Source organism: Salvelinus alpinus, chromosome 7 (assembly GCF_045679555.1).
Source record: "Salvelinus alpinus chromosome 7, SLU_Salpinus.1, whole genome shotgun sequence".
In the NCBI taxonomy this organism is placed as follows: Eukaryota; Metazoa; Chordata; class Actinopteri; order Salmoniformes; family Salmonidae; genus Salvelinus; species Salvelinus alpinus.
The window spans coordinates 51,812,437-51,839,293 of NC_092092.1; positions in this window are offsets into that span (position 1 = coordinate 51,812,437).

Genomic DNA, 26,857 nt, shown 5'->3' on the forward strand with positions numbered 1-26,857 from the left:
ATACAGTAATTACTTATGAATTAACTGTAATTAGGGGTACTTGTAAATAGGTGCTGGTTGTTTATTCAGGGTTTATTATTTGGCTTCCTCATCGGTCTCATAATATTTTTCAGCTCAATTTTACAAATGAGTGTTAAATCAGTCATTTGAGTTTGTTCACAAATCTAATCCATTTAAATCTCAACCTGTAAATATATGAAAGATAAACATTGAAACAGTTGTAAGTACTATGTAACAATGTGTTCCAAATTGTTATTACCTGCAAATACTAGATTGAATTACTACTATATGAAGGCATAGGGACATACTGTAAAGTGTAAAAAACACTTACTGTAAAAATACCTCCTCTAACATATGTGCTCCTCTTGTCACGTTTTAAAGGTACAGTGTCTTTATTTTACTAACTCAAGTAGGTTGTCTTATTCACCACTAACATTCTTAACATCACTGTCGCTTTAAACGATTTTGGACTCAAAACCAGTCGAGATTTGTATCATTTGTATCAAACGAGACAAACTTTTAACCATGTCCGCCAGTGCCAAGAGGAGCCTATCCATCTTGGCGTTTAAAATGGCCCTCCCTGTCGTCTGCGGTTTTAAGTTCCCAAAGCCACTGATCCTGGTTCTGGACTGCCTATATATCTCTCTTTGAAAGCAAACAGTTTGAGCCTCCTGCTGCTTTGTATTTAAGGCTGGCCCTACATCTAGGTTTAAAACCTGCTTCTTAAATGACCATCATAACTTTCCAAATCCGTTGTAGCCAGTCGGGGGGGCATCTCCATTTGTTTTGCCTAAGGTCTTGCGTCCTCTAAGTGTAAATCAAACGATAAATACTATCAACGCATTTGTTCCTCGTTATCCTCCCCTCTTAGTTTCTAAATTCAGAATAGTTTCCATGCAGTTCAAAGCAAAATTCCTGGCTGGTTCTAAATATAAACTGCGGAGGACCAACGGTACAGTGATACCCATATTTCATGGTCAAAGTCGCTGACGCATAGGGGGACTTTTTATGAAGCTACCCCATAGTCTTCATGAATTTGAACAATATCCATTTGTCATTGCTGATTATTATTTTGCTTCTAAAGGAGAGTGCAATATCATCGGTGACCAAGTTCAGAAATTATATATATATAATTTTTGTTCATGCTGTAACTTGCACTACTTTATGCTATTGTCATGACATATCTTGTTGCAGTTGTATGAGAGGAAGAAAGAGTGTAGTGCTGGTGAATTATTTTCAGAGAAGTTAAATAAATAATATTTCAGTGTGAGGGCCAAATGACTACTAGCTGACCCTGGCAGAATAAATAAACTGCCATGTTTGGCCTTGCAAAGTGCTGTGAGTGATACTCTGATGGCAGCCAATACCTGCTGGGACAGAGAGACCGTCCCCGTCATTAGCAAATACACGCCACATACTCCAACCACAAAGGCTAGCTGCAAAGACCAGGGATTCCTGGCTTAGAATATTGTGTTCCAACTAGGAATGCATTATCAGGTAATGCAACTGCTTGTGGGTGCCAAAGAGCTCCATGTCTTATTGGCTGATGATGTCTATGACTCAATTACAAATTGAAAATCACAGATTGAAAACTACACGCTACTAATTATTGCTGGGAATTTGCCAGAGACCTCACAATACGATACTATCAGGATACTTTGGTGCCAATACGATATGTATTGTCACGACTTCCACCGAAGGTGGCTCCTCTCCCTGTTCGGGCGGCGCTCGGCGGTCGTCGTCGCTGGCCTACTAGCTGCCACCGATCCCTTTTCCTTTTCTTTTGGTTATGTCTGTTTTGTGTATCACCTGGTTTCACTTTGGTTAATTAGGGGGGTTATTTAATTCAACATTTCCTTTGGGGGTTTGTGCGGGATTATTTTCGTTGAACTGTCAGTGAGGTTGGGGTGAGTTTTATTTCGCACATGTTCTACGGGGGGTTTTCCCTGGACTGTGTCTGAGTGGGGGATTTATCCAGTGTATTTTACTGTAGCCCTGAGTCCTGTTGGTTTTCTTTTGAGCTTCTGAAAATAAAACGCCCTTTCTTTGGAACTCGGTTCTCCTGCGCCTGATTCTACACCCACATCTCCTTGAGGAGATCTGACATGTATTGCGATTCACACGATTGTCATGATTCTATATGTATCGCAATTCTATACTGTGATTTTTTTGCGATTCAATGTTCCCAACATATTACTCACCATGCTGCTACGAGACAAGAGAAAGCTATGAAAAAATATGTTTTGAACAGTTATGGAAATGGACGTGTTGAAAACAAATTGGCTCCCTATTTAAAAATAAGATTGACAACAAGCTATGACGCAAAAATAATAATGTGATATTGTCAAAACGATACGATACGATATACCGTCAAAAATAATATCCCGATATGTAACTGTATAGATTTTTTTCCCCCATCAATACTACTAATCATGATCTCAGTTATTAATATTTTTATAGTACGTCATATCCGAACAACATCATGTATGGTTTTTCACTTTAGATAGCACTTTTTTTGAATATTTTCTCTCCTAAGGTATGTTTACTTCAATTGTTCTCACTCTAACATTCCTTATACAACGGGTGGGTCTAATCCTGAATGCTAATGGTTAAAACCGCATACCACCGGCTAAATCTATGACATTAAAATGCCTATTTACTCTGTTCCATCTAACTGCGCAATCCACTGTCTCATCAGCCCAGCCAGGCAATTTATAAACTTGATCTCCACTATAAAAAGCATCTAGACATTATCTCACATTTCTTTTAGACTAAAATGTAGTTTTCAACAGCGGAGATTTGTATAAACGTTGCTGTCTGTCTCTCCGACATTTGCAACATTGTTTCAATATTCATATTCGATCTCCAGCTTTCGCACAGTAATGAACGTGTCGGGAGTCGGGACGAGACGAACAGACAGGCAGCGTTTGTCAGACAGTCAAAATCATGAATCAGCTGGCATAACTTTTATGGATATATACAAAGAAATGTAAATTGAAAAAAGGTCTAACGAAGTGCAGCTAGTTTGCAGTCTTTCCAGCTTTAGTTTGAAGTGACTGTGTTAGCTGTGTTGTTGGCTAGCTCCTCTGAACAACAACGTCCTGACGAGTGAGCATATTTTCTAAGCCAAGCGAAATCACACCTCATTAGGTCATTGTTATTAATGTATCTAAATAATGTCACTAGAAAACAGTTTAAACAAATGCAAATGCAGCTAATTTTCTGTTATTCTGGGTGCACTTTTTGACATAACTGTCAGTTAGCCTTAGTTGGCTAGCTAGCAAGCAAAGGATAAAAACGTTGCCAGACAGTATGGCATTGAAACATTTTGGACAAACGACTGGGTCGCGTCCATAGATATAGAACAAAAAGACTGAACGACTGGGTTGCGTCTCTGGCAACCGAACCGATAGAACGAACGACCAGCCGGCTTGGGTAGCAACCCTAGATTTGTGTCAGGACAATATCTTGTGAAAGGATTAAATAGTATGAATAAATTCATCAAAATAACGTTTTAAATGAAAATATGTCAATCATTATTTGAATATGTTGGTAATTTGATACTGACTGATAATGCCCTCAAAGCCGGTGTTTGGAGGATTTATTGGCACAGTTTGCTGGCCCTCTGTCACGTCTGCTCCTGCTCCTCCCCTCCGGCGTATGACGTCGCCAGAGTACTAACCACCGGTCCTGGGATTCATCATTAAGCACACCTGGCACTCATCATTAAGCGCACCTGTGTTTCATTATGATTCACACCTGGACTCAATTACCTTCATAATTTCTTTCCCTTTATATGTCACTCTCTCAGGTTCACTCACCAGTTGGTACTGTTCTTCTGTATCGGCGTTCTGCCATATTTTTGTGTCGTGTTCTTGGTTCTGTTGTTTTATTAAAACGTTTCACCTGCACTTGCTTCCGACTCACCAACCCGTCATTATACCCTCGACTTCATCTCGGGCCTAACAGCACCCATGCCAATATATCCTTCAAACACCGGCTTTGAGGGCATTATCATTTAATTATACCATGGCATTGTTGAATTCTCCTTTCTGATTGTCTTGAAGGGCATTCTGGAGTGTGTATTATTTTCCTAAAACACACAGTATATTTGCACGGTAAGAAATCAATTTCTAAATGTTTTGTTTGAGCTGCGTTTTAAAACAAGTCAAATTGAAAACAGTATTGGTAATGTTGAATTTTCATAATAGCAAGATAGAACTGTTACCACGGCAACACACAATCATTATTTTCCATAGAACGCATAGCCCCTCGTTGATTATCCCTTACATATTGTGTGGACTAAATAAATTGTCCCAAAATGTTATGTAGGCCTATTTAAACATTTTCTTTCTACCAATATGTTTTGTACATTATATTAAGTCAGAGCACCTATAAATTGACTTAAACAAACAATAAATCAACCTGACAAAATAAACCCAAATCTTAATGTTTTAGCGATATATCCTTTTGTGGGACGCTGGCAAACAGTCAGCCATCAACGGTCTGATATCTGGAAGTGGAAACAGGTATTTCGAAACTATCTACAGTATGCCATCCTACAGCTGCCGCGCTGGCTAAAATTACCTCGATGCAGCGTTTCCAAAGACCAGATTGGATTTTGCTTCACTGTAATTTTCTGCCATATTTTTCCACAAATGTGTGTGAAAGGTTATTGACAATTGATATCCCTGGTCTTTCTAGTCGATTATCTTATTAGGAGCAGCTAGTGTCACGTGTAGGAAGGAGTTTGTTGTTAGCAAGCTTACTAGTAGTTCTTCAAGGTTGGCCTCCAAGACGTATTGAATTCACACATGGCCATGAGTATTGGACTTCTCATGGTTTATAGCCAAGTGTTACAGTTTGTATTTCCTCACAAACAGTATCTGAATAGATCAGTTAAAAGGGCTAGTGTGGAGGGTAGTGTGAACTCTACTCTAAAGGGGAGAGCCACAGGTTCTTAATGCTTAACAAGTTTTAAAAAACTTGACATTGAGTCATGGAGAGAAGTGTGTTGTTTAAGGGAACAAAAGCCCTGGTAGTAAATCAAACATAGTATGATGCAATGACATTCAACAGAGTGTTTTGTGTCTAATTTGTGTCAAAGAAAATACCAACATTTTCAGGGGTCCAACGTTATACCAAGCGTCCCTTTACCCATGCATTTGCATGTACAGTACGCTACATAGGCAGGTAGAGTATAATTACAGTGTATTGTTACATATTGATATTTGAAACTGTTATAGCTGTATATAATTGACCATTTCAAGATAACTGAGTGATCCAAAGCAATACAGTAAATCTTCAGGCAAGAAGCAATTTGTGAAGTATCCTGCATTTTTGTATTTATTTGATAATTACATTGTGCCATATAGATTCAAATAAAAAATGATGTAGATATAATAAGATATTACAAATGGTCTAGTATGAAAACATGTCTTGGTTTGCAGTTTGTTGTAAGGCACATACTGTACATTAGCCATATAAACATCAATGGAACTAGGCCTCTGATTGTATGTTGTGACATGGCAATCTTAGTCATATTTTTTTACAACCATTCTATACTATAGTTGTGAGAATGGAACAGATTTACTAAAGTGACATAGTTGTTGGCCTATATATTTTCTGCCGTAAAGTATCCAGCCTGTGACTCAGTGGCATGGCGCGAATTCCAGAGGTTAATGTAAATTATAAGGAATCTGCAACTCTCGAGATTTTAAAATCCAAGGGATTAAAGGTTCAAGTTCCAGCTGACACTCAAAAGGATTACTCACTGTCCAGCCCTAAGTGGTATTGCATTTCCCCAGTATTTTCATTTTGAGAGGAACCCTCAGTTCAGACACTGTGCTAGTGGCCAGCCGATGTCCGGGATCCCCGCGGTTGATGATTTTACGATGGTTGTTAATATAAAGGCTCAATGTTAATACAGGGTGTTTTGTATAACACCAGAATCTCACCAGCTTAACATATAACTATACAACTTCTTTCTCAGCTAAAGTGAGCCATGATTTTTGGGAAGCAGCTCAAACGCTAACAATGCATCTAAAGTTGGAACGGTGAACATAAGGCTATGAAGTCTCTGGGAACCAAGGCCTTGCTTTTGTAAAACTGGCACATGGCCACACAACGAGCACGCTCTTCTGAACGACTTTAAAAATGCTCCTCAGAAATACTCCTTTGGGTGGCACTTTTGTCCTGCTTGCCTTTGAGGACTCTTAAGTGTTTCTTGTGTTAAGTGTCAAAACATTTGAAGTGTTAAGTGTTAAAACAGATTAAAACAAATTATTGAAAGAATAGAAACTAACAAATCTCTCCTCGTGGCTGGACCCATGCCAAGCGGATGACCTCCACCTCAGTCAAGGTTACTTTCCATGTCATTACAGGGGTTGTTCATTGATTGCTGTCCTTCCTCAGAGGCCATCCCCTTCATCCCCTTTTGTGCCATGTCTCCATTAACAAAGTTAACCCGGTTATACTCTGACCTCGTCCCACTCCCGCTGACCTGGGGAGACAGTCATGCTTACCTGTGCAAAAAGTGCCACGATAGGTCATCATTATCAAATTAATCACACCCGTCGAATGGAGTGCTCAGATTCTGCTTTACTTCAGACACACGCACAAGTACGCACGCGCGCGCGCGCGCGCGCACACACACACACACACACACACACACTGTATGAGCCTGCACGAACAGAAAAAAACATAGTCTTTCTACTTCCCCAGATAAAAAATCTGAAAGCCACCGTTAATATCACAATAACATTAACTCAATAAGAATTTGCTCAAACATGAAATATAGCTACAGTATTCTCCCACAAAAGCTGAGTCAAAAGAACTTACATTTACCTGAATTACAGTCGTCTTTGCTTAGGAAAGATATTCGTCAGCGTACAGAGCCTTCAGAAAGTATTCACACGCCTTGACTTTTTCCATATTTTGTTGTGTTACAAAGTGGGATTGAAATTGATTGAATTTTCATTTTTTTGTCAACGATTTACACAAAATACTCTGTCATGTCAATGTGGAAGAACAATTATAACATTTGTAAAACATTCATGAAAAATAAAACACAAATATATCTTGATTAGATAAGTATTCAATCTCCTGAGGCAATACTTGTTAGAATCAACTTTGGCAGCGTTTACAGCTGTGTCTTTCTGGGTAAGTCTCTAAGAGCTTTCCATACCTGGACCGTGAAATATTTGCCCATAATCTTTTCAGAATTCTTCAAGCTCTGTCAAATTGGTTGTTGATCATTGCTAGACAACCTATTTCAGGTTTTGCCATAGATTTACAATCAGATTTTAGTCGAAACTGCAACTCCAGTGTAGATTTGGCCTGTTGTCCTGCTGAAAGGTGAATTCATCTCCCAGTGTCTGGTGGAAAGCAGACTGAACTAGATTTTCCAATAGGAGTTTGCCTGTGCTTAGCTCCATTCCGTTCCTTTTTTATCCTGAAAAACTCCCCAGTCCTTAATGATTACAAGCACACCATTGGCTGGCCCTCACTACATATTCGTCGCCAAACCCACTGGCTCCAGGTCATCTATAAGTCTATGCTAGGTAAAGCCCCGCCTTATCTCAGCTCACTGGTCACCCACCCGTAGTACGTGCTCCAGCAGGTATATTTCACTGGTCACCCCCAAAGCCAACACCTCCTTTGGCCACCTTTCCTTCCAGTTCTCTGCTGCTAATGACTGGAACTCTCCCTCTCTAACTTTAAACATCAGCTGTCAGAGCAGCTTAGCGATCACTGTACCTGTACATAGCCAATCTGTAAATAGCACACCCAACTACCTCATCCCCCTATTGTTACTTACCTCTTGCTCTTTTGCACCCCAGTATCTCTACTTGCACATCATCATCTGCACATCTATCACTCCAGTGTTAATGCTAAATTGTAATTATTTTGCCTCCATGGCCTATTTATTGCCTTACTTCCCTACTCTGCTACATTTGCACACACTGTACATAGATTTTTCTATTGTGTTGTTGACTGTATGTTTGTTTATGTGTAACTCTGAGTTGTTGTTTTGTTGCACTGCTTTGCTTTATCTTAGCCAGGTCGCAGTTGTAAATGAGAACTTCTCAACTGGCCTACCTGGTTAAATAAAGGTGAAATAAGTTTTTTATAAAAAAACATAACTTCATGCAGCCACCCCTATGCTTGAAAATATGGAGAGTGGTACTCAGTAATGTGTTGTATTAGATTTGCCCCAAACATAACACTTTGTATTCAGGACAAAACGTTAATTGCTTTGCCACATTTTTTGCAGTATTACTTTTTGGAATATTTTTATTCTGTACAGGCTTCCTTCTTTTTTCTCTGTCAGTTAGGTTAGTATTGTGGAGTAACTACAATGTTGTTGATCCGTCCTCAGTTTTCTCCTATCACAAACATTCACATCTGTAACAGTTTTAAAGTCACCATTGGCCTCGTGGTGAAATACTTGAGCGGTTTCCTTCTTCCCCGGCAACTGAGTTAGGAAGGATGTATCTTTGTAGGAACTGGGTCAATTGATACACCTTCCAAAGTGTAATAAAAAACTTTACAACCATGGTGTTCTTTTGTCACTGAAGCTTATATATCTAATAACCAGACTATGATCCACATCAAGTGGGTAGACAAATAATGTAAGTATGTTATGCAGCAAAACACAACTATCCTTTTTTTAGGATGCAAACCTGTAATATGAACTGTTGATCCATCCCGTTCTGATCTAATGAGATGGATGTAGGATTTTCTACGGCCTAGAATCAAGGCCTTTCCCAGTCATGAAGGACCAGTCTAGGCCCCTCTTGGTTCTCATTGGCTAAGACTGAACTCAAGTTAGGGGTTATATGTCAGACGCTCCAATATCACTTTGCCCATGGTATACCCCAGAGGTTGTAAATAAACCCCTTTTAACGGTGATATAACTTGTATCATTATTATCGGGCTGTGTAACTCATAGCTGAATGGTTCAGACTGAGCATTTTTCCCCATTTATTTACGGAGAGCAATTTCCGTTTTATAACAGGTAGCGTCCATTTATTTACAGTAGTGTGTTGATTCATTATTGCTTTCTTCAGTGGAAATACAGAATATGTATAAAAGTGCCATATACACCAAAAACGAAATACAGCAGATTTAGTCTACTTAACCATGTTAATCATTACTGAAACATGCAAACTACAAACATTTAACCAGTTAAAGATAATGAATACATGACAACTAGATACAAATATTGTATTACAAATAATTCATACAAAAGCCAAGAGTTGGCTATAAAATGAGTACAAACAAAGTGAGTGTTTGTGTGCATGTGTGTGTATCATGGTGTGTATTATAATTTCCCATAATAAAAATGTATCCCCATTCCCAAATCAAATACCTTCATCGATACCCAAAAATTAAATCATAATATGTATTTTTTCTCCAATCTGGCAACCCTCGTAAAATTCGACATAGTCTTGTATAAAATGCATTATGAAAGAAATGGTGTAATGTAGGCTCCACAAAATATGAAATGAACAAAATCATGTAGGCCTACTGTTGCCTAAACGAAAAAAGGGCCTTTCTGACTACAAGTGCACCAGTATCCCAAAGTATTAAGTGAAAACAAGCATAGAACGCAGTATTGCCATTAATAAATAAAAAAAACTATGTAAGGCTACTATCTTATTGTAATTATTTTGGTAACAACCTGGTTGATTAGTAATATTGGGTTGTTAACACGTTTGTTTTTTTATATAAATAAATGTGGGACACAAAACAAAGGCATTGTAGAACACCATTGCCCATCATACATTGCTCTAATTACTTTCAAAAGATTGTTCCAAAGTTTGCCCCGGAAACATGTATTTTCCTATGAATGAAGTCGCACAAAAATGTGTTTATTTTCCTGCGAATTAAGTCACACATTTGTATTTCTCTTTTCACACCAAATTAACCACAAAAAATGCAGAAAAACGCACAGAATCTGCTGAAATACTTTTTGTACATATTTGCACAAATTGAGTGTGAGATTGTGTTGTTTGATTTAATATAATGCAATAAAATGACTTATCATTGACAACACATTTTTCATGCGTTTATTATATTTGCTGTACTGTGCATTGAATTGGGTGGATGGCTTACATTACAGGTACTTGGAATAAAATATGCTTTGAAATACAAATGTATATTATTAAGCGACATAAATTACGTAGCATTAGGATTATTAGCATTAGCATTACTAGAATATTTATTACCGGTATGTCATTATTATTAATATGATTATTTCTTGCATTAATAATATTATGAATAATATAAAGATCATTAATATGCATGTTGTGTACATGACCTCATTTATCTGAAGTAAATATAGCTGGAACACTGCCATATCTTGAACACCACCCTACCCCTCTGTTGATGGAGGGAATTGGAGTAACAAGAGAAAAGGACAAACAGACTGCGGTCTCAACAGCATAAAATTGCCAGATTGATTAACTTGTCTGTCAGCTTGAGCTAGATGACAATAAACTCCATACCTCAGGGAACTTATTGAGAGATGACATGTCAAAGACACAAGGGAGAAGACACACACACACACACACACACACAATAAAAAACCCGTCAAAGTGAGCTGTCGTGGTGAAGGGTGAACAACACTCCCACTGTATTCCCCATGGATGTATACTAGAGTCTGGTATTGGTGCTCGGCTTCATTTAAACGATTCTCTCCGTAATTGAAAAGGAAACTCCAGGGCGCGTTTGGCCAGTTAATCCATTTAAGATCATTATGTGCATTGTCAATTGGCTTGACTCAGCTGCAGCGGCAGGAAACAATGGAGGGGTCTCAAGAGTGCGTAGATCCAAATCCCTTCCGGGTCAGAGGTTAATGAATGATTATTTCTCACACTGTGGGATACCAGTCCAAAGGCCATGGTCCTAATCCCTAGGGTCCCCATAGCACAGACGATATAATAGGTACATATCACAGACCACACAGCCATTAATGATGTTCTACAACGATATGAGGACGTTTAATGACGTATGGTTTTCACCTCCACCCCAATAACGCCACCCTATTCTTACCTAGAAAATATAAAAAATGAAGCATTACATTTCAGTACTGAATGAAAGAACAAACTTCATCGGATAGGTTTCACATTTTTCAGCATCAGTTACAAATAATACAGGATTTCCATCCAACTCACTTTTCATTCGGAGATCTCTTAGATTCCCAAACTGGCTGCTTGATCACACTTTATGGTCCTGTCACTTTCACCACTGTGGAGGGTGTTTTAAATAAGGTAACTTGGCACAGGAGTATATGAGGATACAGAGGGGGATTATCACAGGAAGGGGCCACAGTGGTGGATCAGATTCGGGCAAGTCTCAGGGCTGGGGAGGAGGGGGTAGCTCTGTACTACAGTGCAGCTCCCTGTATGTGCCACTGGGGGCCTGCTATTAAAACTGAGTCAAGTGTGATTCATGTCGAGGATATGCTTGTGGCTCACCCAGCCCCCACAGCTGACAGACAGACACACAGAAAGACAGAGAGAGAGAGAGAGAGAGAGCGCGAGAGTGAGAGAGACACACTTGTATATACGTACACACATAAATACACTGTAGAAACCATGCACTTATCCATATTTACTTCTAATGAGTTTCAGGTTAGACCATCATTCTTTTGAGCAATGGTTTTTATCACTTTAACTAACTGTCAAAATACTGTACACTGTGCACACTAAATTCTGTAGGACATGTAATGGTGCTGTATATCCCAATAGTATGAGAGTAAAGCTTGAAGGTGTGAAGTGTATCAGAGAAAGGAGAAATAAGGAAGTGTGTTAATCAGCAACTGAAATAGCACAGTACTCATTCCTTATGTTCTCACACTGAAATGAATAATGGCTTCCCATGTTACATTGTGCCATTTTTACTCGTGACGTTAGACCTGCAGCGTCAGAAAATTATGTGACAGAAGAGAAATTGGCCACGGGCGATTGAATTTCAATGCTTCTGTTTGAAGTCGGAGGGCCTTCCTGTTCAAATCCTGTATGAGCCATTTGTTTATGTCCTCCTGGTCTCTAAATCACTTATCGCATCAAAGAGCACCATTCTGTCCCATACAACAATGGGGGTCATGCCAGCATGAAAACATGACAAGGATACAGACAAAGAAAATGCTTTCCTCTCTTGAGGTGATGACAATTGGTGTGCCCAGATGTATGTCATTTTAACATTACAGAGAAAAAAGAGTCTGAGAGTACTCAGGAGTATTTAATGCCATAGCTCCTCACTATTTCAATATTGCTTAATAATTGTACATTTTTTGGAAGTAGTACAGTATGTAGGAAATGGTTCGCTCAAATCAACATCTACTGTATGCTCTGAGCTAATTTACTGGTGTGCGTGGTTGGGTAGGTTACTTTCTAAATGTAATCCATTACAGTTACTAGTTACCTGTCCAAAATTGTAATCAGTAAAATAACTTTAGGATAACCCAAACTCAGTAACGTAATCTGATTACATTCCGTTACTTTTAGATGACTTTCCCCTTAACAGGCATTAGAAGAAGACAAAAATGTATGTTACCAATTGAATGATAAATCAATGTTAAAGTTTACATAGCTGGCCATATATGGATGTTCATTTTTACTTTAAGGGTTGGTTATGTAGGTTTATTCTAACCCATCACTTTCTACCAGATATAATAATACGATTAAATTATATCTTTACATTAAAAACCAAAGTGTATCAGAATTCCAGTCATTCCAATAAATGTTATACCCCTTGATCTTCAAGAATAGGACTTGGAAATATGGAAGTATAGATTAGCCATATTGTTTTATCTGAACATGACCCCAAAACTAAAGACTTATTAGCCAGCCCTACTCTGTTGTTTATGGTTTTGTTGTCATGGAGTACTGATTGGGCTCATTGATTCGAGTTGAAAAATAAATGCTGCGCAAATGGAATGGCATGCTTTGAGCAGTACTGAAAAGTGCTATTTACATGTGAAAATGAAATGCCATATGCTGCATTTGCAATAGGCCCATTGTCTACCTTTTTTTTGGTGACACTTTGACATCTTGATAATATGAAGCTGTTTCAGGGCAAATCCACCGATGAAACAATAACAAAACAGGTGCCCCGCCTCTGTTTTGGTAAAAAGCTGAGGGATGGGCCTGGAGAAATGTAACTACTCTCAGATTAATAGATAGAGCTATGGATGCAAGGACTGACCATCCATGATATCAACAGTATTGTTTTAACCATGTTATGAGGCAATACAGTGTTTGTTTACATTTCAAATGTTTACAAACATTGGAGCAAAACAAGCTTATATTGTGTGTTCTCATGGAGTGTGACAGTTGAACTAAGCTCATGAGGAATTTACAAGTTATATTCTTCAAGAATCATTGAATCTACACTACCGGTCAAAGGTTTTAGAACACCTACTCATTCAAGGGTTTTTCTTTATTTGTACTATTTTCTACATTGTAGAATAATAGTGAAGACATCACAACTAAACTCAAAGAAATGTCCTCTCACTGTCAACTGTGTTTATTTTCAGCAAACTTAACATGTGTAAGTATTTGTATGAACAAAACAAGATTCAACAACAGACATAAACTGAACAAGTTCTACAGACATGTGACTAACAGAAATGGAATAATGTGTCCCTGAACAAAGGGGTGGTCAAAATCAAAAGTAACAGTCTGTATCTGGTGTGGCCACCAGCTGCATTAAGTACTGCAGTGCATCTCCTCCTCATGGACTGCACCAGAATTGCCAGTTCTTGCTATGAGATGTTACCCCACTCTTCCACCAAGGCACCTGCAAATTCCCGGACATTTCTGGGGGGAATGGCCCTAGCCCTCACCCTCCGATCCAACAGGTCCCAGATGTGCTCAATGGGATTGAGGTACAGGCTCTTCGCTGGCCATGACCGAACACTGACATTCCTGTCTTGCAAGAAATCACGCACAGAATGAGCAGTATGGCTGGTGGCATTGTCATGCTGGAGAGTCATGTCAGGATGAACCTTTAGGAAGGGTACCACATGAGGGAGGAGGATGTCTTCCCTGTAACGCACAGTGTTGAGATTGCCTGCAATGACAACAAGGTCAGTCCGATGATGCTGTGACACATCGCCCCAGACCATGACGGACCCTCCACCTCCAAATCGATCCCGCTCCAGAGTACAGGCCTCAGTGTAACGCTCATTCCTTCTAAGATAAACGCAAATCCGACCATCACCCCAGGTGAGACAAAACTGCGACTCGTCAGTGAAGAGCACTTTTTGCCAGTCCTGTCTGGTCCAGCGACGGTGGGTTTGTGCCCATAGGCGACGTTGTTGCCGGTGATGCCTGGTGAGGACCTGCATTACAACAGGCCTACAAGCCCTCAGTCCATTCTCTCTCAGCCTATTGCGGACAGTCTGAGCACTGAAGGAGGGATTGTTTCATTCCTGGTGTAACTCGGGCAGTTGTTGTTGCCAACTTGTACCTGTCCCGCAGGTGTGATGTTCAGATGTACCGATCCTGTGCAGGTGTTGTTACACGTAGTCTGCCATCGCGAGGACGATGAGCGGTCCGTGCTGTCTTAGGCGTTTCACAGTACGGACATTGCAATTTATTGCCCTGGCCACATCTGCAGTCCTCATGCCTCCTTGAAGCATGCCTAAGGCATGTTCACGCAGATGAGCAGGGACCCTGGGCATCTTTCTTTTTGTGTTTTTCAGAGTCAGTAGAAAGGCCTCTTTAGTGTCCTTAGTTTTCATAACTGTGACCTTAATTGCCTACTGTCTGTAAGCTGTTAGTGTCTTAACGACCGTTCCACAGGTGCATGTTCATTAATTGTTTATGGTTCATTGAACAAGCATGGGAAACAAGCATGGGAAGCATGCTTAAACCCTTTACAATACAGATCTGTGAAGTTATTTGGATTTTTACAAATTATCTTTGAAAGACAGGGTCCTGAAAAAGGGACATTTCTTTTTTGCTGAGTTTATGAAATAACACATGGAATCATGTAGTAACCAAAAAAGTGTTAAACAAATCAAAATATATTTTTTATTTGAGATTCTTTAAATAGCCACCCTTTACCTTGATGACAGCTTCGCATTCTCTCAACCAGCTTCATGAGGTAGTCACCTGGCATGCATTTCAATTAACAGGTCTGCCTTCTTAAAAGTTAATTTGTGGAATTTCTTTCCTTCTTAATTAATGCGTTTTAGCCAATCACGTATGTTGTGACAAGGTAGGGGGATATACAGCCCTATTTGGTAAAAGACCAAATCCATTTTATGGCAAGAACAGCTCAAATAAGCAAAGAGAAATGACAGTCCATCATTACAAAATATTTCAGGAACTTTGAACGTTTTTTCAAGTGCAGTCGCAAAAACCATCAAGTGCTATGATGAAACTGGCTCTCATGAGGACCACCACAGGAATAGAAGACCCAGAGTTACCTCTGCTGCAGATGATAAGTTCTTTAGAGTAACCAGCCTTTAGAGTAACCAGCCTTTAGAGTAACCAGCCTAACCAGAAATTGCAGCCCAAATAAATGCTTCACTGAGTTCAAGTAACAGACATATCTCAACATCAACTGTTCAGAGGAGACTGTGTGAATTAGGCCTTCATGGTCGAATTGCTGCAATGAAACCACTACTAAAGGACACCAATAAAAAGAAGAGACTTGCTTGGGCCAAGAAACACCAGCAATGGACATTAGACCAGTGGAAATTTGTCCTTTGGTCTGAAGTCCAAATTTGAGATTTTTTGATACTAACCACCGTTTCTTTGTGAGACGCGGTGTGGGTGAACAGATGATCTCCCTATGTGTATTTCCCACCGTAAAGCATGGATGAGGAGGTGTTGTGGTGTGGGGGTGCTTTGCTGGTGTGATTTATTTAGAATTATTTATTATTAGAATTATTTATTTAGAATTTATTTAGATTTATTCAGACTTAACCAGCATGGCTACCACAGCATTCTGCAGTGATACGCCATCCCATCTGGTTTGGGCCTAGTGGGACTATCATTTGTTTTTCAACAGGACCATGACCCAACACACCTACAAGCTGTGTAGAGGCTATTTTACCAAGAAGGAGTGTGATGGAGTGCTGCATCAAGTGTAGATATCAATAATAAGTGATATCCGTATCGTCGTAGACTACACCACTGCTGTCATCCTTACCTCCAAGCGTTTATTCAAATTGGATCATCTTTGAATGCCGACAGCAGTCGTACCATTAGAAGACATAGCTTGCTTGGACTGTAGCCTACAAAAACCTATTCCTGCTCTTTTCCCGCGATCGATCAAATACATTTGGTGAGTTATCAGGTCTCTGACTTGTGGTCAGACTCGCTCAGGTGGAACAAACTTAAACTTGCACCTTTTTTCAAGGCTGATTTGAATTTCATTGAGAAAACAGAAAAGTGTCAACAACAAAAAAAAATCCGCAAACATCCTTTCTGAATTTAAAAGTAATCCTTGAAGTAATCATCTAGTTTTGCAAAAGTATCTGTAATCTTATTACAATATTTTTGGTGGTAAGGTAACAGATTAGAGTTACCGTTTTTTTGTAATCCTTTACATCCCGTTACTCCCTAACCCTGCTGGTGTGCTACAGAAAATCTTCAGAGCCCCAACTAATTCTGTCTTCCACTCAGTATGGTGACGGAAAGTGATGGATGAGAGGAGAGAGAGCAGTGACTTGATCAATTTGAAGAAGGTGGGGGGGGGGGGAGCCTGTGCCATCTGAATCACTGTGTAGAGAGTGACCGAGTGTGGACTTGGTTTAACTCCTCAGAAAAAAAGGCATGTTTTTTAGTCAGGTAGCCTCCACACAAAATGTTTATGCAAACAACTCATAACCCCAATCAATGCACCAGTCTCTCTTTGAAGGTTTTCGACAAACTGACAAACTAGGATATTTGGCGCAGTGTTTCGCTTTGGCAGCAGCCTTCATTTTAGATATAACACAAGGACAACCTGTAGTACCTTTACCTCTAACACCGCCTCTACATTGGGTTTATCCATTTCCATTGGTCCAATTTGTCCGTAGAGATTCAACAAAAAACAGCCCAGCAGCGGAACGTTCCCAGGAATACAATCGATTTTCCATATGTTTCGGGGGAGACAAAGTGACAGGCTAAACAGTTTCACAAGCCTTTCTATAAACAGCCATTGCCGAATCACAGAGGAAAAGGCCAGAGTAATTCTGCCCCTTCTCAGCTATCAACACATCGTAGGAAGCCAACGCACGGCTGACGTCAGGGAGGGATGCTCTCCACTCCCCCGTAAATATACTTTGTCACAACCATAACGTCCCTCGAGCCTGATAGGCCTAAATGTAAGGGAACAGGAAACTCGCAAGGTAGACTAACGCCCTACTACTCCTACTCTAAAAGACCTGAAAGAGATTGTGTGGGTGAGACCCAAGGCCAACAATGTGCCTACATTCCCATTCCCATACCCACATCCTGTCTGGAAATGGCACCATCCCCAATCTCTTCCTTTTTTTCTGCAAAATGGCTACATTTTGGTGGCAGAAAAGGGTCCATTAGATGAGGGCCGGTAAACAATAGTGGGCACAAAGTTCGTGCGAGCCTGTGTGAACTGTTAGGAGTTTATGGCTTCAAAACTCTATGACTGGTCCCCATAGACTTCTGCTAAATGACTAGTAGCTTTTATTTTTGCTTTGTTCCTGAATAGATAGCCCAGATATACTCCAGAAGGAGTTTAACAAATATTAAAGAAAAAAGCTGTTAGGATTACACCCTGTTGTGAATATGTTATGCACCCCCATAGACTTGCTCATTTGCTAACCACACCTTGCTCTTGTTGGTGATCCAATTGAAAATTAAGACATTTCAAACATCCTAGTATATGATGACTTAATTGCATGAGGAATAATTCCCTCCATATTAATAGCAATATTCACACAGTTATGGCACATGCATTAATTTACCACGATGACATTAGTCTGATTGCCTGCATTTCAAGCAAATGTGCTGGGGCAGCAGACCAGAGAGGACCCCCTCCCTCTGGCGCCTAATGAAAAAGGCATAAGCAGGCGTTGAGAAGGTCAGGCGCCGGGCTGACAGTAAACCTGCATGTCTCTCCCTCTCCCCTGACAGCTTTTGATGCGTCAGGGGTCATCGGCTCCATCGTGAAGGTGTGAGGAGGGGGCAGCTAGAACGGGATGGGCCTATTTGGCTCTCTCTGGCTGGCAACAGCACGTCTCTCTTTGCTGGAGGCTACTCCCCTCCCTCCCTCCTTCTCCTCCTGCACCCTCGCCACCCTGCCATCCTTGTCACATCTAGTGTGGCGGCCGTCACCTTGCTTTCCGCCACGTCCCAAGGCTCCCGCCAGGTGTTCTGGCTCCCCCATAATGAAACATAAAGGGCAGTGGGACGAGGCGCGAGGAGCCAAATTGAATCGGGCCTCTCCTTTTGTGCTGCATTAAGAACTCAATTAAACGCCAGGCAGCATCTGCTGCTGCACTGGCAGGCAGTCAGGCACACCTCACTCACTTACTCGCTCCTCTGTGCGAGTGTGTGTGCGTGCTCGCGCAATGGATAAGGTGTAATCTTTGACAGTATAATCAGTCCTAACATTCTTCAAGGTGACAACTGTCCTTCGGTTTACTCTCCTTCGGTTTTGGGGGATAAAAGGATGCATAATCCTGTAGATGGGATGGAGTTTAGCATTGCTGCACATTGTCTTTCTCAGACAGCCATTGTTTGTATTGATAAGTAAGACTTTCTGAGAGGAGTATAGGACTATGGGTAACACGGACATATGGGGTGGGGGGGGGGGGGGGGGGGGGCGAGACAGAGAGAGCGAGAGTGAGAGAGAACTGTTCATCCCAGACTGGGACTTCATCCATCATTGGAATCAGTGTGTGCTGTAATTACTGTGTCAAATAGATGGGACGATGCCTTTGAGGAAAGTGTGTGTATGCGCACGCGTGAGAGTGGGGGAGGGGGGAATGTCCTGTGGACACCTTATCTTCATAATCATCTCCACTTCCAGATCGCTCCTACCTCCACTGTCATCTGTCATACATAGCTGTGCTGTCAACTGGTGCTGTCATGCATTGCCAACATCAGGGTATCAGGAGAGAAGAAGTCTTAACTCTTTCAATGGCACAGCCCTTTGAGGAGACAGGATCCAACCATCCTAAGGACATAATGTAGGAATGCAGCAATTCATAGAATGATGGGAGTAATGCTAACAAACCTATCAGGCTAGCTCAGATTGACCGTAGTTTCCTAATACCAATGATTATTTTTTATAGAGCCCGGAAGAGTGCTACTGTACAGTGGCTTGCAAAAGTATTCATCCCCCTTGGCGTAAATTACAACCTGTAATTTAAATGGATTTCTATTTGGATTTCATGTAATGGACATACACAAAATAGTACAAATTGGTGAAGTTAAATGAAAAAAAGTAATATATATTTTTTTTAAACGGAAAAGTGGTGTGTGTATTCACCCCCTTTGCTATGAAGCCCCTAAATAAGATCTGGTGCAACCAATTACCTTCAGAAGTCACATAATTAGTTAAATAAAGTCCACCTGTGTGCAATATAAGTGTCAGATGATCTGTCACATAATCTCAGTATATATACACCTGTTCTGAAAGGCCCCAGAGTCTGCAACACCACTAAGCAAGTGGCACCACCAAGCAAGCGGCAGGATCTTTAAACAGGTCAGGGACAAAGTTGTGGAGAAGTACAGATCAGGGTTGGGTTATAAAACAATATCCAAAACTTTGAACATCCCACGGAGCACCATTATATCCATTATTATAAAATGGAAAGAATATGGCACCACAACAACCTGCCAAGTGAGGGCTGCCCACCAAAACTCACGGACCAGGCAAGGAGGACATTGATCAGAGCGGCAACAAAGAGACCAAAGATAACCCTGAAGGAGCTGCAAAATCCACAGTGGAGATTGGAGTATCTGTCCATAGGATCACTTTAAGCCGTACAGTCCACAGTGCTGTGCTTTACGGAAGAGTGGCCAGAAAAAAAGCCATTGCTTAAAGAAAAAAGTAAGCAAACACTTTTGGTGTTCGCCAAAAGGCATGGGAGAGACTCCCCAAACATACGGAAGAAGGTACTCTGGTCAAATGAGACTAAAATTGTTTCAGTTTTCCAAAGATTTGAGACTGGGACGGAGGTTCATCTTTCAGCAGGACAATGACCCTAAGCATACTGCTAAAGCAACACTCGAGTGGTTTAAGGGGAAACATTTAAATGTCTTGGAATGGCCCAGACCTCAATCCAATTGAGAATCTGTGGTATGACTTAAAGATTGCTGTCCTCCAGTGGAACCCATCCAACTTGAAGGAGCTGGAGCAGTTTTGCCTTGAATAATGGGCAAAAATCCCAGTGGCTAGATGTGCCAAGATAATAGAGACATGCCCCAAGAAACTTGCAGCTGTAATTGCTGCAAAAGGTGGCTCTACAAAGTGTTGACTTTCGGGGTTGAATAGTTATGCACGCTCAAGTTTTCAGTTTTTTTGTCTTATTTCTTGCTTGTTTCACAAGAAAAAATATTTTGCATCTTCAAAGTGGACGGCATATTGTGTAAATCAAATGATACAACCCCCCCAAAAAAATATTTTTTAATTCCAGGTTGTAAGGTAACAAAATAGGAAAAATGCCATGGGGGGTGACTACTTTCGCAAGCCACTGTATGTCGACTTGCTAAGGCACAGGTCAATCCCCTTATATGACATGAAAGTGAAGCCATTTCCTCAGTCAGTCATACAAACAAAAAAGCTCCAATTAAATTGTACTTAATTCAGAGATTAGCTGCTTGCTGGTCATACAAGAACTCTGACCAGATAATGGCAGCTGCTCCATATTCAAAACATGCATGTGGGGAGGTAGGGCTAATTCTCCAGAGCTCCGGCCCTGTCCTCTCGCTTGAGAAGTTATCTGAAAAATGAGGAGCGTGTCCTGCAGCCATATGGCTCTCCTGGAGCCGTGTCGAGGAGAGAAGCGGAGCACGTAAAGACGTGGAAATAGCGTTAGCTCCTTGACTGCCCGACGGTGGCAATCAAAGCACTGGCCAAAAAAATCTGGGCTGGTCACCTCGGTATTGTGACAGGTCACGATGGGGAAACAATTTGATCTGTTGGCGAGCAGGGGCTTCCACTGCTTGAAATTAGAAAAACATTGGTTGATAACACAGTATACAATAAAATTATAACACATTACAATACTTTAAAATGCATTAGTATATACATTTACAAACATATTTACAACTAACTATGTTATAGCAGGTTTGATATATCTGAAGTGATACCCTCTGAGATGCAACCTACTTCTGTGCTTTCAGCACAGCTTTCCCCTTCATTTGAATGGCAACACGGCTACTCTCATGGGCTATTAGAGAAATGTAACATTTGGTGCCATATGCTTGCAGGTTGTTTGGGAATAGCGATCATCCGGCCTTATCGTGGCTCATTGTAACTTACATTTTGCCAGTTAATTGCCATTGTGACATCGATATTAGGGGAGCAAACTGCAGATGCCAGGATCATGACAAGTTGAGAAATGGCCCTTGGAGAGAAAACAATAGCGTTGAACTGGGAAGATCATTAAACAGTAGAACCTGGATATCTCTGGTAAACAGGGATAGTTGCCTTTGGTAAATATGAACATTCCACAGTTAATCTGTAGTAGTAACAAAGTCAAACCATTTCTTGAAGCATTGCTGTTCTGCATACTGATACTGTTGTGCTTTCTCATAGGGCAAAGTAAATGAGGACATACAGGATTAACTTGATGACAGTGCTGCAGCCAATATCAAATAATAAGTGTATAAAACTATCACACTTGCAGGGCCATTTTGAACCTATGGACATGTGGTCATTTTGAACAAACAGACATTTGGTCAAAGCAGGTGACATGAGGAGAGAGCATGTGTGTGTGTGTGTGTGTGTGTGTGTGTGTGTGTGTGTGTGTGTGTGTGTGTGTGTGTGTGTGTGTGTGTGTGTGTGTGTGTGTGTGTGTGTGTGTGTGTGTGTGTGTGTGTGTGTGTGTTTGCTGCCACAAAACAAAGCGAGCCCTGGTCCAGAAAGCCTTGGGGCTATTTATAGGAGGAAGCAGGCTGACTGGCAGACTTCTCTTAATCAGCATGCTACAAGAGGTAATTTAAAGACGCTTTGCCGCTGACAAGAATTAAATTGTGTTTTGATTTTCTCATTAGCCTAATCTCAAGTGGGCCTCGTTATTGTGTAATTTTCCCGCGTTGACACGACATCTCGTTTTGGGAGCTGACAGCCGTATGCCACCGTTTTGGGGACAGGAGAGGGGTGGGGGGGTGACGGCTCCCTCCGAGGTGCTGGTTGGCTGTTCTCTTCATCCCCCCGTCGGCTGATGCGAGGACGGTCGACACTAGATGACTCCGGGGGGTTTTGTGGAAGAGGGCTGGAGGGGGTAGGGGCTGGTTGGGTTTGCAAACACTGTGCAAATGAATCTTTCAATGTCACTGTTGTCGGAGGGCTCATTTTAGCAGCCAAGATAATTCACTCCTCAGGGTGTGTGTTAGGCTCTCTCTCTCCTTGGAGGGCTCTGTTGCAGCGCAGGTAAAGTAGCGTACTCTCCCCTGGTCCCAGGATGTTAAGGGAGGGAATCAGGAAAGCATTTTTTCCTTTTGTTTGAACAGAAGTGGCTTTGCTGCGGAGTACATGCATGATTCAACAGAAGGCAAATTGCAGTCCCACCACTAAAAAAACAAATTATCAAAACAGTTATGTCTCCAAACTTAGGACATTTATTTACATCATGAATCAAATAAAATTGTATTGATACACTACATATACAAAATTAAGTGGACACCCCATCAAATTAGTGGATTTGGCTATTTCAGCCACACCCGTTGCAACAGATGTATAAAATGGAGCACAAAGCCATGCAATTTCCAAAGGAAAACATTGGCAGTAGAATGGCCTTTCTGAAGAGCTAATTGACTTTCAACGTGGCATTGCCATGGGATGCCACCTTTCCAACAACTTCGTTCGTCAAATTTCTGCCCAGCTAGAGCTGCCCCGGTCAACTATAAGTGCTGTTGTTGTGAAGTGGAAATGTCTAGGAGTAACAACGGCTCAGCCACGAAGTGGTAGGACACACAAGCTCACAGAATGAGATCGCCAAGTGCTGAAGAGCATAGCATGTTAAAATTGTCTAAACTGCTTCTGTAAGCAACGTCATCACAATAACTGTTTGTCGGGAGCTTCATGAATTGGGTTTCCATGGCCGAGCAGCCGCACACAAGGCTAAGATCACCATGCGCACTGCCAAGCGTCGGCTGGAGGGGTGTAAAGCTCGCTGCCATTGGACTCTGGAAGAGTGGAAAAATGTTCTCTGGAGTGATGAATCACGCTTCACCATCTGGAAGTCCGACGGACGTATCTGGGTTTTGGTGGACGAAATAATAATCTGGGGCCTTCTTTCATGGTTCGGGCTAGGGCCCTCAGTTCTAGTGAAGGGATATCTTAACTCACAGCATACAATGACATTCTAGACGATTCTGTACTTCCAACCTTTTGGCAACAGTTCTGGAAAGGCCCTTTCCTGATTCAGCATGACAATGCCCCCATGCACAAAGCTAGGCCCATACAGAAATGGTTTGTCAAGTTCGGTGAGGATGAACTTGACTGGCCTGCGCATATTCCTGACCTCATCCCCATCAAACACCTTTGGGATGAATTGGAGCGGTGACTGCGAGCCAGGCCTAATCGCTCAACATCAGTGCCCGACCTCACTAGTGCTCTTTGGGCTGAATGGAAGCAGGTCCCTACAGCAATGTTCCAAAATCTAGTGGAAAGCCTTCCCAGAAGAGTGGAGGCTGTTGTAGCAGCAAAGGGGGGACCAACTCCACATTAATATCCATGATTTTGGAATGAGACGTTTGACGAGGAGGTGTTCATGTACTTTTGGTCATGTAGTGTATGTTCTAATTCAACCCAAGGCAATAACAAACAAAATGTAAAATTAATATAGTACAAAGTCATTGTTCATTCACCTATTTCTATTGAGAGGTGGCTTTATTTTTTAAAATAAAGCAATTCATATTTGTTAAACTTTTTTAACACTATTATTTCAATGGAACATTGAGTTGTTCTATTATTACGTTGAAAGATAATGATCTAATTAGAAAACGTGATCAGTATGATATCGCACCCTTTGAGATAACTACCAAAACACACACATTAAAAGACTGTAGAAGAATTGTGCCTTAAGCCACACCCATACAAATATCATCAGGTGATGGGATTGCACACCTCTCCAGCCTGGCCACATGGTGAGTAGTGTGTCTGCAAACATTTTGAAGAAAATGAGTGAGCAAGTTGGTAAATCTTCATGTATTTTTAGGAAGTGCCACTACCGAACATCTAATATATCAATAAATATGTAAAGTATGATTTTGTGACTAAAATATATGTTTACTGGTATGTGCATCTGTCCAAATGAAAGATAGCCAGCCATATGTTAGCTGTGGGGATTCTATAAAGTCTGAAATAAGTAAAAACAAATCCACACCGATACGGTCACAACCAAAACAATTGAAACCATAGAGATACAGTGGGGTCTGAAATGATTGACATCCTTGCTAAAGATAAGCAAAAATTATTATATAAAATACATAATTCAAATAATGAGCTATGGAAGAAGACAGGTTTGTGTCATCAATGACGTGAGGCCCACTGTTTAGCTTAGCAAAGACCACAAGGGCAAACAAAGCTTTAGAACGTCGGAAAACCCATTCACTTACATGTGATTTGCTTGAAATTGACACTGTAACGAGCGCGCTGAGAGTCGGGAAGCAAGTACAGGGAGTGAGTGTTTTAATAAATTAACAGAACAATAAACACGAAACACAAACAACGCACCGACATGAAACAGAGTCAATAACACCTGAGGAAAGAACCAAGGGGAGTGACAGATGTAGGGAAGATAATCAAGGAGGTGATGGAGTCCAGGTGAGTGTCATGAGGCACTGGTGCGCTTGACGATGGTGACAGGTGTGCGGGATAATCAGCAGCCTGATGACCTAGAGCCCGGAGAGGGGGTATACATGACAGACATGCTATATTTGTAGGTTTAAATCGTATTTGTCTTATCTGGCTGTATAATAGATCCTTTACTACAGCACTACTAATATCAAACTTCAACTTGAAGAATGTCTGTTCTGTACTAGAAATATTTAGCTAGCTACTGTAGCTCCCCATTGCGATCTGGTTGGATGGGCAGGTTGGAACTGCAAAGATAGCTAGCTAGCATTGCAGATCAACAAACAAGGAAAACAGTATTATGCAGGCTAGATTAAGCTAGCTTGCAACCTTAGCTATTGGTTATGAAACTAATGCCTAATTGGAAAATAGTTAGCTAGCTTGCTGTCTTCTGCTTGCTAGAAAGGTGTCACGTTCAAAATGCTTAACAGCTAGCTAGCTCAGCCGCTTCGTGCCTTTTTTTGTGACTTTTTACAGTGCACGGAACACCTGCATTGGCATGCAGTTGTTCTAGCCTGTATTGAATTGGCATTTGTGCACCTTAAGTGATAACAGTGACTTATTATTCGGAATTCCATTTGATGGCTTGTACATCACAAGTCAGGCATTAACTTGGTTATAGATAGAATACATGATTATATGAAAATATTATATTTTAAGCCATTTAACGCAGCACTAAAATAAATGCATTTCATTGAGAGATTCCCTATTCTTTACCCTTTGTGGGCGAGACCGAAGCTGTGGCCAGGGATGCTGCCAATGACTGGAACGAACTTCAAAAATCACTGAAGCTGGAGGGTCATATCTCCCTCACTAGCTTTAAGCACCAGCTGTCAGAGCAGCTCACACTGCATCTGTACATAGCCCATCTGTAAATAGCCCATCCAACTACCTCATCCCCATACTGTTATTTATTTTATTTATTTTGCTCCTTTGCACCCCAGTATCTCTACTTGCACACTCATCTTCTGCACATCTATCACTCCAGTGTTTAATTGTTATATTGTAATTATTTTGCCACTATGACCTAATTATTGCCTTACCTCTCTTATCATACCTCATTTGTATATAGACTTTTTCTATGATATTATTGACTGTATGTTTGTTTATTCCATGTGTAACTCTGTGTTGTTGTTTGTGTCGCACTGCTTTGCTTTATCTTGGCCAGGTCGCAGTTATAAATGAGAACTTGTTCTCAACTAGCCTACCTGGTTAAATAAAGGTGAGAAAAAAAAGAAAAAAAATGCAAGGCCCCGAACACGTTCCTCCATATTGTAAGCTTCAAAAATATGGAAATTATATTATTTTACACTAATACAATTGCTCAGAGAAACAGATTTTGTTCAACGGTCCAATGCAGCTGTTTTTATCACAATATCAAATAATTTCTGGGTAACAATTAAGTACCTTACTGTGGTTGTTTTCAATTAAAATGGTAAAAAAAAAGAAGCAGAAATTGCTTTTTAGCTAAGAGCAATTTCTCAAGCAAGAATTTTGCTATGTCTGTCTGGGAGTGGTCTGAGTGGGAGGGGAAGACTGAAGACTAGTTGTTATTGGCAGAGAGGTTTGGAACACTCTTTCTCATTGGTCTATTAGCTAGTTTGATGTCACCTGCCAGTCCAAAAGTCATACCACCAAAACTGTCACCTGCCAGTCCAAAAGTCATACCACCCCCCCCACTGAGTAGCATAGCTAGCATAGCGTCACAAGTAACTTGTAGCATCTAAATATCATTAAATCACAAGTCCAAGACACCAGATGAAAGATACAGGTCTTGTGAATAAAGCCACCATTTCAGATTTTTAAAATGTTTTACAGGGAAGACACAATATGTAAATCT